We start from the raw sequence: 16,942 nt of genomic DNA, 5'->3' as shown, positions 1-16,942 counted from the left end.
TAATGCTACAGGCTGGGAAATGGGTTTTTGGACAGTTAGTTGCCCAAATGGACTAGCATAGGCTATCTATGAAGAAGTTGAGCATCTCGAAGGAGATTGGCAGGCGATGCATTCATTCAGGTAACTGTAGGCTTCATGCAGTTTCTTTCTTTCTCTCTCTCTCTCTCTCTCTCTCTTTCGTTCTTTCTTACCCTGTTAGACTTTTTTTCTTTACATTTCATAAAAAATCAATGTCTTCATACCGTTCCAGCAACTAGATTGGATTTAAAGATTTTAGGCTGTGCATGTTCGGCTGGGTATTCGACAGGCTGCGGCATGTTGTTGTAAAAAAGCTTTGAGGAGACCCAGTTCACATCTTTATTCCATTCCATTACAGTCTTTCTGCTTCTTCTGCACTGTATTGATCATTATGTTACATCAAAGGCTAACTGAGGCATGCCTGGACGTGGAGCTCGCTCCTGGTATTCGGTCAGTAAAACAATAAGGGAAAATGAGTGTGTCAAAAAACTGGATGCAGCAAAAAAAATTGCTGAAACCTGCAGATGCATATAACTCAATGAATTAACCATGTCATAGGTAGAGTAACTGCCACCACCCCAAAAGCTTTCTCTGAATATTGCACATACTGCAGATGTATGTCTGTTTTATCTTTATTAGCTTCAGCTACTTGTGATGGACCTGGAATATCTATTTGTGATCTTCATATACAGTGTAATTCGGTGCGTTGTTTGCTGTACTTAAAACCCATCTGGCCACACAAATTCAGTGCCGTTGAACCCAAGGTGTGATGCTACTTTGCTTGCAGACTCCAGATGCATAGCAAGCAATGTTATGTTGGAACAGTGTCAGTAAATTGCTGTGATCAAAGTGACTTGTCTTGTCTGGTCTTTTAAGAAATCGCTCAAACGTATGCCCACTGCTTGAAGTGCTTCTTTGTCAGGTAATGCGAGTTCCTTTCTGATGACAGGTGAGCAGTAGAGTGGAGCATAAAAGCATTTATTTTATTAACTTTGCCTCACTTTTCTGACTAAGATACACTGTCAAGTTTGCCAAGTCATGAATTATGCTTTACAAAATTATCTGAATATTGATCCCTTGAGTTTCTTGTTTCTAATTTGCAAGCGAGAAATCATAACTCTTGTTGATAATCTTAGCGCTAACATAGGACCTCATGCACTATTGTAATTCTCTCAGTCTGAATAAAACTCTCCCCTCCCAATAAATCTTCAGTATAGCAGTGTAATTTATGCACGCTGTATTTCTGTAGGCCTAATAGCTGATGGGACAGGATACAATGCAGTAAATAGTCTGCTGCCGATTTGATAAGTAGCTCTTTTTCTTGAGTGTAAATGCACAGACTGAAGTGCTTCGCAATTAAGAAGCATAAGACGCATGACCTGCAATCAAACATTTTGCATATGATTAATCTTGTTAATTAGCCCACTGAAAGTCTGATAGTCCTAATCAGCAAGTGGCCAGGCCAGTTTCCTCTATAAATCCATCCTGTTGACTTTGCAATGGCTGCAGTACCCAGATGCAGTAAATGTAAACCTAATAGCCCAATTACCAGGCATACTTTGCACAGATGTCTGCTGAAGATTACGCTGTATTCGGAGCAGTGTCTGGTACTGCGCACGTGGACATTTTTTTGGTGACCTCTGCAGGAATGATTGCCTAAGTTTGTGTTTTTCATCATGCTGTAGTACGTAATGGAGCCTGGATTACTGCAGTCAACTTAAATGAAAATTTCTCACACTCAAAAAAAGCCAATACTGTTTGGTATATAAATAGCATGGGTCATGCATGGTCCTCCCTTTCACGGTGACTGGTCACCTACTAGTGGTCTCATTTGCTTATAATTTGCAGAGCGGACAGATGTGATGTACACAGCGTCCTGTTAGCGGGTGTCATTTTCCCTAATATCCCAGGCTCACATACTCTGTGTGATTTTCTGAACCTAAGCTGGGGTGGAAGGCATGCTAAAACTAAATCCACAGAACACCAAGCTGGAGCGTAGAATTTGGCTAGCTTTCAGTTTTTACTTTTTTTTTTTCTTCTTTGCCTTTTCTTTCCGTTTGTGTGATGTTGTGATTTCACAGTGTCTACTTGCTCACAATGGGTTCTTTTTTACCTCATTATCAAAAACAGGTCAGGAACTCTTCTTCACAATGCTGCTTCATGAATAGCATTACTCTGATGGCTGTACGTGTTTTTTGGTTTTGATATTTATAATCGCAGTAAGGTGAAAATTTGACACACAGAGCTTCTAGACCTCTCGTCAGTTCTTTTCTCACTGTAATAGAAAGATATTTATATCAATTGGTGTTTTTTCTTCTTTTTTTTGTAATGTTATCTTTTACATGATGCCGGGAGTGCAGCTTATGACTCACCATCTGAATCTTAAGCTTTTATCTGAGATGATTCACCTGATGACTGGAGGGCATCAGCAGTGAAATTTGACAACCCCAAACTGTGACAGATGCTTGCATCTAATGCTTTGCCTCGCTGTTGTCAAGATGCATCTCATCTGGATGAAGTAACCTTTCTAATTGAGCCCTGAGTGTGGTTAATGTGAACATTTATCTGTTTGTTTAACTATTTCTTTGTCTCACCAAAAAGTGTGAGTCTCCGTCAACAAGTATTTCTTTACCCCTCATGTTTGCAAAATCATGATTTTTGTATTTCAGGTATAATATTGTCAGTAATATAAAAATTACTGAAATTACAGAAATAATCGTAATGCGAGGTTGTTGTGGTTTATGCAGTTGTTTTGTAGATTTAGTGGAGCTGATGCTGATGATTTGGCTGCCAAGGACACACTCTCTGACCACATGGTAAACCCAGAAAAGTGTAAAGTTTCGCAGCTTCGACCGAGCTCCTGAGTTCCTATATAAGTTATAGTATTTTGGTTACTGCTTCCCCGTTGAAACGTCTTCTTGAGGTCCTCTTTCAGGCATTTTTATCACCTAAAATGTCTTTATTTATGACTTTATTCCAGTTTTGATTTTGTCTGCTTTTTGCTCATCTTGACTCCTGCCCATGTCAGTCTATTTACAGCCGCTCCTGGGTAGCTTTGCTTTCTTTGCCCTTTTAAGAGCAGTGAACAGTGCTCTCGAGTGCATTTATGAAAGCCCATAGGGTTATATTAGTCAGCTAAATCCTGGCAGTTGTCTTACCTTGTGGGGCAATTGGTGGGGATCAGCAGTCACTATAGGCAGAAGTCCCAACACCAAGGGGATCAAGAATTCATCCTGGGAGTTTCACCACATCACAGTAATGTTTCTGTGTTCAACACTGTATGCATGCTGCACTTCAGCCACAACTTTTATCAAAACAAATTTGCCCTTAATTAGGGCTGTAGTACGCCTAAAATATTAACGAGGCATTTTATGACGCCCAAAAGTTAGTAATCTGTATAAATTCAGCATATCATTATGTTTAATAAATGTGTCAGACTTTTGCAAAAAATACCACCACACCACCAACGTCTTTTCACCTTGTTTATCCGGAAGATCACCTCTTTTAAAAGATGTCGTGGCTGCTGAGCTGTTCGTTTCTTCACTACCACTCCAGTGCATATCGCCCTGGATTATGTGGTGAGCCCCTCTAACCGGATTTAATAAACATGAAGATATGCCAAGTTTATACAGATTACTAACTTTTGGGTGTCATGAAACACATCTCATTAATATTTTAGCCGTAGTACTAATCTGCTTAACATATTGTGGGCATAAACAAACACCCGTATGGTACCGCAAAGCTGGCGTCCACCCAGATGTTTCGCCTGTCACCCGAAGGCCTGGTGATTAATGCACATGTGCAGTATAATATCAATATGATATCGCCAAGCCCTTCCCTGAATTAAATTAAAGAGTAAAATATTATGACAAAGATTTTCATATCCATAATACCTAGAAAAAATGTGATTTACTAGTCATATGTTCTCTGCGCTCTAAATCCTGGTATAACTTATGATCTATCATGGTTTGGAAGCTCACCCTTAATTAGCTGTAGGTTTTGCTTCATGGAGCAGGTCAGTGGAGTGATTGGCAGAAAAAAAAAGTGATGACAGGACAAGGTTTGTCATCTAAGCTTCTTCCAGAACTAAAATCCCTCTTACCCTTGTGTCAACTGCTAATAATGGAAAAGCTTGCTTGTGCTAAAATTTGTAGGTGAGCAGAATGGAACAGCTGGATAAGAGCTGTTTTATGGAATTTGGTTTCCTGTCGCAGAAGGTGTTTGATTAAGCATAGCGCCTGCAGAGCAGCAGAAGTTATTATGGGTTGTTACATAGGCTTAAGTTCCTCAATACGTAACGGGTGTTTCCTAGAATTATTGATCTGTAGATTATATTCTGGATTAAGACAGACAAATAGTAAATGTGCTTGAATTTAAACATGAATAGAATTCTTGTCTTGAAATTCTCTTGTCGAATCGTTCTTTTTATTCTCTTTCCCCTTGTGTGATCTATCATATAGCAGAGAAACTACTCACAGATTCGCCTCAGTGCACCAGCATAAAAATTCAGATGCATTGTCCCGATTAAAAAAAAAAAAAAAAAAAAAAGCATGCAACGGATACGATTTGGGATGAATACTGGATGCATTGTTTCTAACATCTTTGCATCGGTAAAACCTGATTTTTTAATATATAATTATTAGTAAAGGCTCTATGCCTTTTTGAGAAATGCGACCAATAATATTTGACCAAATTTATATTTCGATTGATTCCGCCTCTGTACTATTTCTGTATCTGCAACATATTGAGTTGTATAGCATCATATTTGTTCTGAATCTCATTGTGTTGAATTGCACTGCATTGCAATGGCGTGAGTCATATTGTATCGCATTAGTAGTTGCTTCATATGTATCTTTAATGTATTGGACCATTGGCAGTGCATGGAGATGTGTATTGCTTTGGCCTCTGTGGAGATACACATCCCTAACATATAGTGGTACTTTATTGATCCTAATGGGTAATTCTTCCTACCCTGCCTTGCTCTCCATGAGACACATATATGGGTGAGAGTGGGCGTGTGGGGTCTCCCCCCCCCGCAATAAGAATAAATGGCTGCCTTGTAACAAACTGTCAAGAAAATGCCCTTCAGAACTCAGCAGTGTTTAATTGTGACGCTGCTTGTCCAGCAGAGGCCTATAGCACAGTCTTTTATGTATTTATAACACACTTCTCCTGAACCTATAAATATATTTGACCTTGTGCTGCCGGCATCTGCACAAACTGCCTTTCTCAAGGTAACAGTGGCAGTTTCCCACCCCGGCTTTGAATGTAGGAGGTCCCCAGGTCACAGTTAAAACCACTCTCACCTCGCAACATTTTGTGAATTTTTTATTTTTTTTCCCTGTCATTCACTCATTCATTGTTATGCATGTTCTTGAAGTTCTGTCCTGTTCTGTAATTTCTTGACAAGGGCAACTGTCAAGGTAATGAATAATAATGATGGTAATTAGCACAAGTCCTAATGCAGATTTCATCAAGATCTCAAACTTCCAAGTCATACAGTCCTCTTTGTCAGCCCACACAGTTTCTGAAGATTATTATAACGCTCATTAGCCTCACAAAATAATTCCTCATCGTGTACACAGTGCTGTTTTTCTGGCTTATTTTGTGTAACAGATATAAAGCTTTTTACTGTGTCAAGTCTTTATTCCCAACAGTGCCCTCCCAAGTCCTGTCTGAGGCTGTTCCTCCCTACAGTGGCTCCGTGCTGCTTGGACACCAGAGACATCAGAAATCAACATGGTCTACCCTTTCTGGCCTCCTCCCCCCCACCCCCGGTCTCGCTTTACTCTGCCACTGCACCGTTTGACAACCTTGTGATTACACCCAAACGTGGGCGATGGCTCTAAATTGTAATCGAGCAGACTGGGAGTTTCTTTTTTCCCCCTTCCATATCAGGACTTTAACCTGGATGAAAAATTAACAAAAGGAGTATGTGTTTTCTTGTTTCGTAACCAATAGTACACTCAGTAATAACATTCAACTGAATAAGCCTTCCTAAGTTGGTTTTTAAGTAATGGAATTGCATTTTAGATTTGATTTGAAGCCAACTATACATTTATATAGGACCATTTCTCTTGCCAGTCAGTGACTGACTGACTATCTATCTATCTTATTGAATATTTATTGCAATTTGCATTTCACAGGAGTGAACACAAACTGACAAGCAAAGAAAACATATTTTTCCCCAGTTTTTTTAGTGGAATCATTAACAGTAGTTCTTGCTAAAGAAATGCAACCAATATAGTTTGCTGCATTTGTAGACAACGTGATTTGCCGTACAATGGCAGGATGAACCGATCGGGCAGTGCAACAAAATGTAATATAGGTACCAATGCTGCAGATGCGCAGGCTTGCAAGGTAGTAAAAAGTGTCACGGAGAACATCTATTTAAATGCTGCAGTCCCATGTCCAACACTGAGTCTGAGCAAAACTCTCTCTCTCTCTCTCTCTCTCTCTCTCTCTCTCTATATATATATATATATATATATATATATATATATTTGTGTGTATTGCACACAAACAAATCCATCTGTTCTCCTGCAGCACGGCCATAAACGATCAGGTGAAGGGAGGTGATAACTGAATATATGTATTCAAACAGATGGATTTGTTTGTATGTTAAATTCTCCTGCATTTTGGGGAATTGATTTCAAGGCCTGTAAACATTTCGTAGGCTAAATGGCACATCTGTTTCAGGCATGTGTTATTAAAGATATTTACACATTGTACATACTTGGTAAATATCAATGAAGCACTGCATATAGACATCTATTTCGTTTTAATTATCTAGCATCAGGTAAATAATAGTGTATTTCATGGACCACGCATTATCGGTGCAGTAATAAAGAACTCCATTAAAGAAGTATCTTTACTGTGTTTCGTTAACACTCAATGCATTTATTTACTTAGATAGAAATGTATCCAGACTCTGCTATCAGCACATGCAATCCAATTTTTGATATGTAAGCCTTAAGAGCCCACATGTTTCTACAACAAGCCAGAGTGCTTCAACAAATGTCTAACGGAAAATAAACTGATTTTTATAGTCAGTCTTTTTTCAGATTCTGTAAATAATTATTTTCTAAGACTTAAAGGCAATAATGATTTTTCTATTATATTCTTCATAGTTTTGCCAGTATAGTTGTGAAGTTGGCGTTAAATTCCATTTTGAGTGGTATTAAAATGGCCTTAAAAAAGTCTTTGATTTGACTGGGAGGATCCTGAGGGTGTACAGTACCCTGCCCCAGTCGCTTCATTAGAAGATTACACACTCAGTATCAGAGGTAACTCCCAAAAGGTATAGGTGGACTTGGGTATAGGAAAAATGAACACAAAAGTAGTATAGAAAAACGCAAAGGAAAGAATGGGTGGCATATATGACAGTGTGGAGCTGTGGACTGCATGCTATCATTACCGAAGCATGGAAAGCAATCAACAGATAATGTGGGATGCTCTCTGTCCCTTGTGCATAACATAAGTATACAAAAGAAATCTTTAGCAGTTCAGCTAAAAACAAGTCTGCTGAGGACTGTGGGAATGCTGAAAGGTGTGTCGCTCATGCACATGTTACATTGTGGGAAGCAAGTGTCTTCAGTATGATAAAATTTGTTATTTTGACGTTGTGGGAACCACCTTTTCGTTCCTCACAAGGGGAAAGTCAATCTAATAAAAAAAAATCTGTAGCTGCAATAGAAAATAATTAAAAAAACAAAAGTATTGTATTTTGATTAGTTACATATGGTTAAGGTTAGGTCTGGTTAGGGTTTTAGGTTGTCAAAATTAAGGTTAAGGCCATAGAAATGAATGGATGGTCCCCACAAAAGATATGAATACAAACCTGCGTGTGCTTATGTATGTATGCATGTATGTATGTATGTGTATGCCTTTTTGTTGCCCTCAAACTTATGTAAAGAAGATGTATGCGAATGATCTTTCTTCAAAGCCTGTTGTAGTGTAGTTTTTTACAGGTTATGTGCCTCAACAGCATGTACCAATTCAGTTAAGACCTATGCAGTCATATGAAATAGCTTTTACATTTAAAAGGCAGGGGCTTTATTGCTACATTTCCCTGGTGAGACGCTGATGAAATGCAAGTTTTGATGTGTTATAAATGTGATCAAAATTTATTACCATACTGAGATCCTTGATGACTGACCCAGTGCATTTTAAATTGGTACACGTGCAGGAATACAGCTGAAGTGGAAATGTTACACGCTGTATTGTGTCAAGTCAGAATTCTGCATGCCTGGGATTTTTTTTTTCCCCAAAAAACCTTTGATAAAGTCATTTCATCACCTAATGCTTTAAATATGTGTATTTAATGAATAGAGGATGTGAGGTTACGTATAAACCCTTTAAGGCTTTTCTTGCCTCTAAAATCTTGTTTGACTGTGTCTGTATTAAGCTGCTGTAACTAATATGTAGTTTAAAGTCCTCTGGGAGCCATTGCTGCTCTCAGGTCTTCCCTGGTCAGCCGTGGACCAGCATGCAAATGTCCTTATTCCGCAGGATCAGCGCAATTTTATTTATTATTTTTATTATTATTATTCTTGAAAACTTTTGAAGGGATCGGTCTAATTGATTTGTAGTCTCTGGTGAAGAGGCCGTTGTTTTTTTGTTTTTTCGCTGTTGACTTATGGTTACCCTTCTAGATTCTCTGGAGACCAACTTCTTCCTGTTCGCAATCTTAGGGCCTGCGCCAGGCCGTTAATTATTCCACCGCGGCTATCCATCTCCACAGGCATACTCATCAGCCCACACATACACAGACGTGAATGTGGCCCTTTGGAGACCAGCCCGAGCTGATATTACCACCAGGCGTCTGGGAAACTGCTAGTTTAATCATCACACGATAAAAAAAAAAAAAGTTCTGCTTGCAGGATTTCATCCCACACGGTAATCCGAGTATCAGCCATGCACTATATAGGTGCATCACTCTAAGCTCTTTACTGTTTAATCTCTTTGATATGTGGCTGCATCATCAACAGGTTCTCCAGAAGTGCCTTCAAGAACCTTGAACCTCAGATTTTTGTTTATTTGCTGTTGGGCCTTTTTCGAATGCTTACCCCTTAAGGTACATGCACTACGGCCTGGTTTTAGCCAGTACAGGTTATGTACTGTAGCATTCCTCAAGCATAAGCATGTAAACAAATAACGTGAACTTTTGAGTTACAACCCACCGAAGTCTAGTCCTTGTATTAATGGCTGGTATCTGGATGGGGAAGGTAGGGATTGTTTACGCTGCTGGCTCACTATATGCTATAGATTCATTGCGTCAGTTTCAGTGCCTTTCCCCCAACTTAATTATGTTAACAGGGGCAGAGTGTTTCCAGGGGACTGAAGTGATCTTTGGGAGCTGAGGCAGCACGTGGAGATCTGAGGCTAATTGTCGGAACGCTACCTTGGGGGCTGTCTCGGGATATTCTGAAAATCGCGTGATATAATGGGTTGAGTTGTTTGTGAGCAGGGTTCCGATGTGGGGCTATAAATGTATCTGTGCCTCGTTTTGTTGGGATATGCATCGTCGTTAAATCTGCAAATTCCATTCTACCGCATATAGGCGAGAGAGAGAAATTTTAGAAAGATGTGGTCCATAGTACGAAACCAATCATATTTGAATCATTTTTTTAATTCTGCTTTCAGTACAGGCTGTTGAGATTTTTTTGTTGTGACTAAACATGTCAGTTTAGCTATTAGTCAAACAGCTTCTCTGGAAATTATAAAATGTGTAACCCTACAGGGAAACCACTCTAAAATCCCAATGGCATGATGTTTTTTTTAAAGAAACATGGTTGATTACGATCATATATTGTTAAGCCAGCTGATTCGCTACTCGTGATCTTCCCAGGAGTCCTCTTATTTTGGTATATTTACTGCAAACAAATGAGAGACCCAAATACCACGTTTTTTTTATGGGCTTTAAACTATTTTTTAATCTTTTTTTATCTATTATGAAGAGTATTAGTAGAAAAGAGTCCCATGTGTATTAGGTTTTATCAGGTGTTATATTGTGCATACCACTGTTTTCCTCGCTATTCCCCCCCCCCCCCCCCCCACTATTTTGGGGTTGGGAGGCGGGGGTTAGGAGTGTTGTGGCCAGGAAGTGAGCCTGTCTCACTTTCCTTGGCAGATGCATGCCGTAGGTTGCACCTCTGGTCTGGGCTTTTACTTCTTCGGTTGATTTGGCCATTCGACTGGGCTGGAAAATTCGTGCCTGGTCCTAATGTGCAGGAATACCACCCAGGGCTGGGCAGTGCAATTGTTTTTTTAGAGAGCACACAAGCCGGTCCTATTAGTACCCTGACAGAAAGCATGAAACGTGAAATGGCTGTGAATCGCCAGACAGATAAAGGAGGAAAAAAAAACAGAAAAGGCAGATAATAATTTGAAAAAAAGGTAAAGAAAGGAAAAAAAAAACAAAACACTGACTAAAAACTATGTTCTCGTTCTATCACATTCACATGCAACATTTTATTAAGCTTGTTCCCATAACAGAAAAGCCTGCTCAGAACTTTAACTTCATTTTTTGACATTTCCTCATTTGCACAAACATAATGTTGAGTTACACCAGAAACAGAAAGAGAAAATTAAAGTGACAGAAAGGTTGTAATTATTCATACACGCTGGTTATGCGAAAATATGATTGTAGTGGTGGGGTTTTTGAAAATGGCTTGTGGTTATTCTATTCATCAGCCTCTGCCCTTGTATTTTGTAATGCAGCACGACAATTGTCTTCCTGAGGTTGGAGTATTTTCTGTCCCTTTTGAGTATTTGGCATGTCTTTGGAATTGTTCTATATCCATTTTATTTAGAGGATAGAAGGTTTTCCTCGTGTGACTGCCTTTTTGGCAGGTGGTTAGGAGATGCAGCTGTCTGGACCTCTCAGCATTGATATCATATGCAGTCTGTCAAGTCAGTCCTCTGCTGGTGTCGCTCGGCTTAAATGGCTAGACTGTGCTTACTGAGCCTGAACCTTTTCCTTGGGTTTTTATTAGATGGTGCTGCTTGGTGGTCTCTCTTTTGCCATCATGGCACTTGTTTGGCAATGTTGTGATGTCAAAGAAATATACATAGTGGGGAAAAAACTGCCCAAAATATGTGTAAATCAAAGCAGCAAATTCACAAGCAAAAACTGAATGTTGTTGTAACAATCTCTTTGTAGCTTATCATTTTAGTTCTTGAATCCTTATGTTCGTGGTGAGAAGAGACTTTTATGTTTTCAGGCTGTGAAGACCCAGTACTTGCTTTTCTCTGTGAAATTTAAATGTACAAAGACCATTATTGTTCTAGTTCCCACTGTAGATTTCAGTATCATTTTTTTGAACATGGAGTAAATATGTTAAATGAATGGATATTTTAACACAACCGAAAAGCAGCGAATGGAAATTTCATTGGTGGCTTTCCTTCTTGTGGATTCAGGACAATGGTAAGATCCGCTGTGTATTTTGGGGTCCATGTCAGCTCATACGTGCACAGCAGCAATGGCATTGCTTCCTCAATGTTTATCCGCTTGGGATATCGAAAGAGTCATAAGCAGTCACGCAAGACCTCTTCCTCAGACTTAAGCCCTCGACTTGCGGGAAAAATGACGCCAATTACGTTTCCACAATGGGCGGATGACATGCCTCAGACTGCTCCGTGACCCAGAGCCGTCGGAGTGGGCCCGTACTCCGGTGAAAGGCACTTTTTTGCGAGCTGATCCGCTCAGAAAGCCCAGGAGTCGTCTTTTATCTGCACTCGCCAGTGTGTGAGCTTAGGCTAGAGTTAGACTTAGGTTCTAAAGAGGGGTGGCTTTCACCTGCCTGTGCAATAATAACCAAAAAGTCATGGTTATTTCTGTGGGAACACATGCGGTAAGAAAGGTCAGAAAAGGTTTATCGACTGTAATATGCTTGTGTCCTTGCGGGATTGGGATTCATCTTCCTTCTGATCAACCATGCGTGCAAAATAACTGGAAACTGTTTATTGCGTGATTTACGAGATACGTGCACTGCTTCTGAAGAGCCTGTCACAGTAATGCTGAAAAGATGACAAAAAAGTAACTAATAAATAATATATAATGATGTGTGCATCTTCCACCCACTGTCTTTCCTCCCTGAGGAAGCTTTTCACTTCTAATATGGGGCTATAAGTCTTTCTCAATACTTTAGTGTGGCTAAAAGCTTTTCTGTCATCGGATGCAGATTCAGATTCAATTTTTTGTTTATGCGTGTAGAATTTGCATGGGGAACACGGGATGTGTAATGTTTTTAATGTAATATGATAGTATGCTGGTTTGCATAAGATGTCTTGGGGCTTTTTCCATCTGCAGCGTGTGGATTTGCGCGTTTTGTATAATGTGTTTCTTTTCAATGCAAGGAGGTCAGATACACATTTCGGCGCATAAGCCCGGACTTTATGATGTGACAGTTGTCGACTCATGTTGGAGAAGTCCTGGACAGTGAGTTTAATTGTTAGGAGGGAACGAGAAACTCACATCTGGTAATTTATTCCCTATGCAATGATGCAACTTTGGGTAAGGGCTGAGCTCAGAATAGGAGAGTGTTTGTGAGAGTCAAGCCTCAATTGGGTTTCATTATAAATGTATTAATTATCCTCAGTGGAGGGTGCTGTGCTAAAAAGGTTGCACTGTCTCCCTTGACAGAGGTACACCAAACATGTGCCCCAACTCACCTGTGGCAAGGATTTGTGGAGAAGTATGTGCTGGTGAACGTTAGAAACGCGACAGGCAGACAGAAACCTTTACTCCGCCTTGCAGGAGCCTGTTGAATGTTTAAGTGTATCGGAATCTCTTTAACCGACGACCAGCTCCTCCAAGCATGTTCCGAGCGATGCGGGGAGTCCCACGGGGAGGGAGGTGCGAGAGGAGTGAGTGATCTCTCTCGACAGGCGCAGCGTGAGATGTAGCACGGAGCGGCTCATTTGATCTCCCCGTGGCGGCTCCAGGTTTCAGACCCTGTGGCACTGTGATGAGGAGTTTTTTGCATTGCTGAATAATGCAGGAAGGGACTCCAGCCTGCAGCGATAGGGGCTGAAGAGGTAGAGCAGAGATGCTCGGGGCCTAAGGATCCTAGCGTATATTGCAGGACCTGGCGCTGTACTTTGGAGAGGACGGCGCTTCTGAGAGACAGCCGCCTGCCTGCCTGTCTGTCTTTTGGCCACTTTCACGCTGCTTCAGTCAGTTAGCATTCAAACCTCAGGGATGCTGGGAAGTGTATTTAGCTGGTGGAGCACTTACAATCCAGTGCACTGACTAGCCATTGTCCTGCTAATGAAGGCCCAGTACAAGGGCAACGGCCACCAGACCCGGTAGGGTATTGGGTTAGTTGTCTGACAACTTTGCTCACAATCTGAGCTCAGTCTGTGTGGTTCTGCTTTTATATGCAAATGAAAATTGGGAAGTTTTGGGTGCTATTTCAGGATAGGATTGCATAATATCACATTATGATTATATGACGCATGCGCAATAATCACCAGGGCTTTAGATGATGGCCATACACATTTCTCTGGATGCCAGCTTTTTGGTGCTATACAGACATTTACTTCTGCTCATAATTAAGAAGCAGATTAGTAGTGTGTCTAAAATATTAATGAAAGGCATAGGGTGATGCCACATTTGGAGGGTCCTCATGTTAAATAAACCTGTCCGACTTGAAACTGCAGAAAGTACCGCCACACCACCCACGTCCTTTTTTATCCACAATATCTCCTCTTTCAAAAGATATTGTGGCTGCTGAGTTGTCTCTTTCTTCACCGCGCTCCAGTGCTTATCTCTTTCATGATATAGGCCTTCCAACACAATAGCATGTGGCAGGCTCCTCTAACTCAATTTAATAAACACAAGGACACACCGAATTTATATGGATTACTAACTTTTGGGCATCACAATTTGCATCACATTAATATTTTAGGTGTATGACTAATCCGCTTACCAAATTATGGGCGTAAGTAAATGTTCATATTGCAACGAAAAGCCAGTGTCCAGACAAATGTTTACGGCCGTCATCTAAAGCCCTGCTGATTATTTTGCATGCACCATATAATCTCGATTGTATTGCAATGAAATAGCGTGCCGCCTTCCTTCATCAGGTTCCCCCCCCTTTCCCGCTGGCTTTGGCCAGACCTGGCTAACCCTCTTCCTGTCTCGACCCCTTGAAATCCCAATGATCCCCCCCCCACCCCCGCCCCAACTGGACGGCTAGCTCGACCCGCTTTGATGTACATGTATACTGACAAAGGTTTATAATTGCTTTCTATTTTTTTTAAGTTCTATTTTTGTGACACTTTGTAATTTTTTTTTCTCCTGTTCTTCCTGTTCTAAAGAAATTGCTGTTTTATCCGGTTCCCAGTCTGCTTCATTAATGTCAGAAAACATTAACAGACAGACACATCTAAATGGGAGTTTTGCATTAATCAAAAGTATTTTTTACGATGTTCTTCATCGTGTGAAGCCATTTTTTTGTGTGTTTAGTGCTATATCTTATTTTCACACTTCTGTTTTGGATTTCACTGTTGGTCTGTGAGTCTATATGTATGTATATGAGACCAATCCTGAACAAAACTTAACAGATGAAGACAACCATTCATACAAGTCGGCTTTAATGAAATATAAGAAGGGAAGTAGTAGGACAGAATGTGATTTTGTAATTATTCCAATAAATGAGTCCTAACCTTTAGCTCTAATTTTCTGTATAAAATGGGCAATAGCATGGAATGACTGTTTCTTTTTTTGGTGGGGAATGAGGTGCAATTTTTATTAAGAGCAGAATGCTGTCAAAGGGTAATTCATAGGCTATGAAAAAAGATCTGCTGCCTGACTGGTGCCAGAGTGGTTCCCAGTTTGAGAAAAATGAGGAGACGAGCCCCCGGGACCGGCAAGCACTCTGGTTCACTCCCCTCGGACCTGCCTCTCAGCACAGGTCTCCAATCTCTCCGCTGGAGCCACTCCAGCCGGCAGGCAGCCCTCCTGCTCTCGAATTAATGCTTGACCATGAGCCTCCGGCTAATTCAGCCGAGTAATATCACTGCAGCAGATAGGGAGACCCCGTCCTTCAACGTGCCCTTTCCAAATGAGCTAAAGGATTCAAGAAAGGAAATGCTTCATGCTAGTGAAAAGCTTTTGCTCCGCTTCCATTTTATTCAGAAGTTGCTTTTCAGGTGGACTTCAGTAACTCCCAGTATCATTTTGGTAAGACTTTAAAAATTTATTTTTTTTTTTAATTTCCTTTGCAAGTTGCACTCTCATAAAAAAACAACTTCTGATAAGACAAGCTTAGCTCTGAAAACTTAGCTGGCCTTGCAGTAAACTTATATCCGCTATATTTCCATGACTTCTTATTAAACACAAGGTCTTGGACTGTGGGTTGAAGCCAAAGTGCCCAGAGGAAACCTTTCCTGGGTGACATACACTAATTCAGATTGTATGGCCATTCATTCACATCACACAGCAGTGAACGGGCTTCTGTTGTGTGGTTCATTGTTAATCAATGTAGGCACAGCGGGGCTTGAATGTTGCTCTGCATTGTGTATTCCAGCAGCAGGGATTTATTCAGATCATTTATTGTTGGTGGAAACAGGACATTCCCACTACTGTAACAGACCTTTTAACTACCATTGAGCTGAAACTGTGCTTATTGGTTTGCTTAGCAGGTATTCTTAGTCTGGAATTAAGGTGAGACAACTAGCAGGGTGCTATACCCACAGTGCCACATATGGGAAATTAACTTGCAAACCAAGCTGTACCTAACCAATCTCCAGCACCGCTGCACTGCATGAGTTGCAGGTTTGAACATATGTTCTTCCTTCTGCTATTACGAAAAACGGAAGTGGTTGAGGATAAATGCAGCTTGTATGAGACTTGTTGTGTTTGCCCTTTAGCCAAAGGTGCTAGATGGATGTGGAATGCCGAATGAATGTGGTTTGTGTGTGTTTCCGGGATGCTGCGGGACCTTCCAGATGAAAGTGATAAGATAAGATCTTGTCTTGTAGGATAAGATGAAATGAACTTTATTGGTCCCAGGGGAGCATTCTTTGAAAATAAATACAATTCAAAAATGAACACAGACATGCACGAAAAGAATACACTTCTGTTTTGATTTCTTATTCATTATATGTGCATGTGAATGTGTGTGTGTGAAATATTATTAGATACTTTTTTCCTTCGTTGTGGAGGCCCAGACAATTTCTTGGCCAACACTGGTCTTTTTCATTATGTTCGTTTTAGTAGATGTATTTTATTTTGATGTGTAGAGAAGATATAGTGAGTTAGCTGCTCATTTACTTGTACTGTAACTCAGATGGTGTGTCCTGCTTTGTTTAAGTTTAAGCTATTTTTTTCTTAATGATGACCTTGTCTATTTTGCTCTGGCTCCTTTCGTGACTGAATTTATTACTGTTTTGTTTTTCCAGTGCTTTGCAAAGTGAATGCTCCCCTTGACTGTGAATTAAGAACTTGGACTCTATTCCTCCCATTAATAGGACTGTAGTAATTACATCTTCTCTCTCAAAAAGAATATTTTTATAGACACTTTTGGTTTCTTAGTTAATTTAATAGCAAGCATAAATGTACTGTATGGTGTCCTTAATGTGTTTGATGCAAACCATGATGAAGCCTCAAAAAAGGGTCACATGAGATGGGATCATTCCAAACATCACTGGCTTGGATCCGGCCCAGAAAGATGCTTTCGGCATCACGGTCGTTATTACTGTGGCAGTACATGTCAGTGGGTGTGCTTCTTTCTCTGCTTGCAAGCCGAGTGTGAGATGTACTCCTCCCTACTGCATTGTTCTTAACGAGCAATGATTAGTGCAACACTGAAATACTGTGATGATGCGATAATTAAACATGACGGAATGTGCGCTTGCGTCACCAGTTCAAAAGTTATTGACTGTGCGGGATGTCGCTGACAGCTACAGGAATGTT

General features: G+C 40.5%; 1 protein-coding gene across 3 annotated transcripts in view; it reads left to right on the top strand.

Moving 5' to 3' along the window:
* LOC111842311 (receptor-type tyrosine-protein phosphatase gamma-like) overlaps nucleotides 1-16,942 on the top strand; it is a 155,637-nt gene that overhangs the window by 16,158 nt on the left and 122,537 nt on the right. The gene's annotated exons all lie outside the window — the stretch shown is intronic.

This window comes from Paramormyrops kingsleyae, chromosome 6, assembly GCF_048594095.1.
Source record: "Paramormyrops kingsleyae isolate MSU_618 chromosome 6, PKINGS_0.4, whole genome shotgun sequence".
NCBI classification, from domain to species: Eukaryota; Metazoa; Chordata; class Actinopteri; order Osteoglossiformes; family Mormyridae; genus Paramormyrops; species Paramormyrops kingsleyae.
The sequence above is the reverse complement of the archived record's forward strand: the minus strand, read 5'-3'. Positions and strand labels throughout refer to the sequence as shown.